The sequence below is a fragment of the Apium graveolens genome, chromosome 5, assembly GCF_009905375.1.
Source record: "Apium graveolens cultivar Ventura chromosome 5, ASM990537v1, whole genome shotgun sequence".
Classification (NCBI taxonomy): Eukaryota; Viridiplantae; Streptophyta; class Magnoliopsida; order Apiales; family Apiaceae; genus Apium; species Apium graveolens.
This window is the reverse complement of record NC_133651.1, coordinates 8665549-8669659: the sequence shown is the minus strand read 5'-3', so window position 1 is coordinate 8669659 and position 4111 is coordinate 8665549.

Sequence of the window (4111 nt, the reverse complement as noted above, 5' to 3'; positions counted from 1 at the left end):
ATAGTAGTGCAGAACAACAATAGGCTTTAAGCATTATGAATATTCAATAAGGAACACATTGAACATAGTGCCTACCAAGAATTGAAACATAGTGCCTAATGGTATAAACTTTAAACATAGTGCCGACCAAGATATCCAAAACAAGAATCATTTTTCGAACACATGCATGACGCAGAAAATATTACAAAACTAAGTCAATTAATTCACTTTACATCTACCCTGTACATTGGTCATCAGAGAATTGTCAACAATAATGGAGGTCATTAGTTTTCAAATTTAATTTAGGTTCTGTCACACCTGTCATATCATATTGGAATCTGTGACCAATTTACCAGTACAAAAATAAAGGGTTACACTTTTTCCCTGGTCCCTGCTTGCCCAAATTTTTTCTTAATGATGATGTGGTTGCTAACTTCAATCATCTTGTACCCATGCATTCTTCTCTACTAATGCCTCAGCTCAGGCTTCAAGAAAATCCTCTCCTAGAGTGAACAATGAGGCTGTTCAGAAGGCCGTAAGTGAACTATTCAATTTCTTACAGCTATATAGGTGGCTTGAATGTACTAAATATATTTTACTTACTATTGACTTATTTATTTCTCAGGCTGCTGCTTTGAACGGTTCTGATCATCGTCGTGCTACCAATGTCAGTGCCAGATTGGATGCTCAGCAAAAGAAGCTTAATATCCCAATCCTCCCTACAACCACCATTGGGTCTTTCCCTCAGATAATTGAGCTCAGAAGAGTTCTCCAAGAGTGCAAGGCCAAGAAGTTAGTGTTCTGTAATGGCTTCTTTGTTCTTTCATTGCTTAGTACTCTGTTGTTTGCTTGCTGTATTAACATTCTATCTCCAGGATCTTTGAGAAAGACTATGCCAGTGCTATTAAGGAGGAAATCAGTAAGGTTGTCAAGCTATAGGAAGAGCTCGACATTGACATCCTTCCTCTCAGTATTTCTTCTGTTGTTCGTCTTATCAGAGTTTGAGGAACTGGAACCTTTTCTGGAAAATCTTATCCCTATCTTGAAGTTTTTGTAGACCACCTTCTTGAAACCTTTAACCAATAGAGCAGCCATTTGACCATGTCTTCATTGTTGTCATGATCACTATCAGTATCTGATTCATTATCAGTATTTGAGTCATCATGAGAGTTTGATGATTCAGTATCTGACTTTGCAATCATAGCTCTTCCTTTGGAGTGGGCTTTTCTCCTAGCTTTCTCCTTTAGCTTCTCTTCAACTTTGAGTGCTACTGGTCTAGACTTAGATCATTTCCTCTTGCTTCTTTACTCCATTTCTAGTTCATGAGTTTTTAATATTCCATATATCTCATCTAGAGATGTATCATTAAGTTGATAGTTATGCCTTATTGATGTGACCTCAAAGTCCCACTTTTCAGGGAGAGCATGTAGGAACTTCAAGTTTGAGTCCTCCAAATCATACTCCTTATCGACAAGAGACAAGTCATTTAGAAGCTTCTGAAATCTGTCATAGATCTCAGTTAATGACTCATTATCTCTTGAGTCAAAGTGCTCGTATTCTTGAGTAAGTAATGTCCTCCTGTTTTTCTTGATAGCAGTTGTGCCTTAACATTTTACTTCTAAAGCATCCCACATCTCTTTTGATGTCTTACATCCAATAATCCTATTGGACATAACACTATCAAGACTGCTGTGTAAGATGTGTCTGACTTTTACATCCTTCATGATAGATGAAAGATCTTCAGAAGAATAGTCCTTCCTCTCTTTGTCAACCATTTTTTCTGGTTCTCCTGTAATTGAAATAACTACCTTCATTGGTTTATGAGGACCATCATAAATCCTGCTTCGATATTCAAGATTCGTGGCTTCCAAGCACATAGCCATCCTAACTATCTATATTGGATATTCATGTATCTTCAGGATTAACACCTTGATGGCTTCATACCTACTCATGTTGCTACTTATCTGTGATGTGGCTAGGGGGTGTTTCTGAATTCTGTGGTGCTTCTTTGTCTGCCATTAAAGATTGATTTTCAGATCTTAAACTTTTTATAAATCAAGAACAAGCTCTGATAGCAATTGTTAGATCCTTAATCAACTGTAGGGGGGGGGGGTGAATACAGTTTATGCAAATAATTTGACAAAACTTCAACAGAATCAACAGTTTTTGTTGGGTTTATAATCTAAATGTTTAGTCTGTTTGAGTCTTTGTTTTTGTTTAGTCGTTTTGTTTGCTGTTAGTTGCTTATTTGTAGGAAGGTAGTGGAATAAATGTTTTAGTAGAGAAGTATTAGGAGAGCACTTGTTAGTTCCTGTTTTTCAACCATTTTCTGATATAAGGGTCATATATATATATATATTTCTAATACTGGTTAAATAAAAATCAGCTTTCAGATCATCTCTTTCTTTGTTCAGTTTAAACATATTATATTGCAGACATACTAGTTTTTCAACAATCTGGTATCAGAGCGATAGGTTCAACATTTGATGCCCAAGTTTATGCCAAGGGCAACACCAACGATGAATCAAGAGAAAAACAAAGAAGGAACAATTGGGTTGAGCTATCCAATGTTGACAAGGGCAAATTACACAGCCTGTACGCATAAGATGAAAGCGTTCATGAAAGCCCAAAGAGTGTGGGAGGCAGTTGTACCAAAGAACCCTAAAGCGACCATTGATGACAAGATGGATAAAATCGCCATGGAAGCAATTTATCAAAGCCTCCCCGAGGACATTCTATTGTCGATTGCAAACAAGGAAACGGCCAAAGTGGCGTGGGAAGTAGTGGAGGTGATGTGCCATGGTGCAGATCATGTCAAAAAACCGAGAGTTCAGACTCTCAAAGCAGAATTTGAGTCTATGAGCATGAAAGACTATGACTTGTTGGATGATTTCTGTCTGAAGATTTCAGCACTAGTAACAAATATACATGCTCTGGGTGAAGAAGTTTCAGAGGAATACGTTGTCAAGAAGGTTTTAAGGGTTGTTCCTCCAAAATTCTTGCAGATCGCGTCCACTATCGAGCAGTTTGGGAACGTAGAAACCATGACTTTTGAAGAAATTATGGGATCCTTGAAGGCTCATGAGGAGAGATTACATGGTCAAATAGAAGGAAGTAGAAGCCAATTGTTGTTGACTGAAGAAGAGTGGGTGAAGAAGGAGAAAGAAAAGGGGAAACTACTCCTCACCAGGGATGAATGGGTCAAATGTTCAAGCAGGGGAACAACAGACCAGAGAACAAGAAGATGAAACAATAACAGAGGTGTGCGTGATAAAAGTCGTATTAGGTGTTTTAATTGCAATATCTATGGACATTATGCAATTGACTATAGGAAGCCTAAATGAGAGAAAGAGAGCAAAGAGGAAGTCAATATCTCGCAAATTCCGGATGATGAACCAGCCTTATTGATTGCAGAATGTGAAGGAAAAGAAGATAGCATGATGCTAATTAATAAAAAGAAGGTGGCTCCAAAGTTAAACAAATTTCATGGTGACAAGCAGGTGGAATCAAATATCTGGTACTTGGACAATGGGGCTAACAATCACATGACCGGAAAACGCTCAAATTTTTTATATTTGGATGAAAATATTACAGGATAAGTCAAGTTCGGAGATGGTTCAACGGTGCACATAAATGGATGATGTTCAATTATATTCAGGTGTAAAACGGGCGAGGAACGCATCTTGCGAGAGGTATACTATATTCCCTCACTTTGTAATAATATTATTAGTCTTGGGCAATTATCGGAAGAAGGGAATAAAGTTACTCTTAATGGTGACTCGTTGCGGGTTCATGATAAAAGAGAAAATTTATTGATGAAAGTGAAAAGATCGGTGAACAGAATTTATAAAATAATTCTTGAGCACAGCAAGACAAAGTGTTTGTTGGGTAAATCTGATGATAATGCGTGGCTATGGCACTCAATATTGGGGCACGTAAACTTTAAAGCAATGATGTTGATGTACTCTACGAAGATGGTATATGGACTGCCAAAGCTAACTTGCCCAACAGAATTGTGTGTTGGGTGTCTTATGGCAAAGCAACCACGTAAAAGGTTTCCTCCTTAGTCAATCTACAGTGCCAAAATGGGATTAGAACTAATTTATGGGGATATTTGTGGACCTTTATCCCC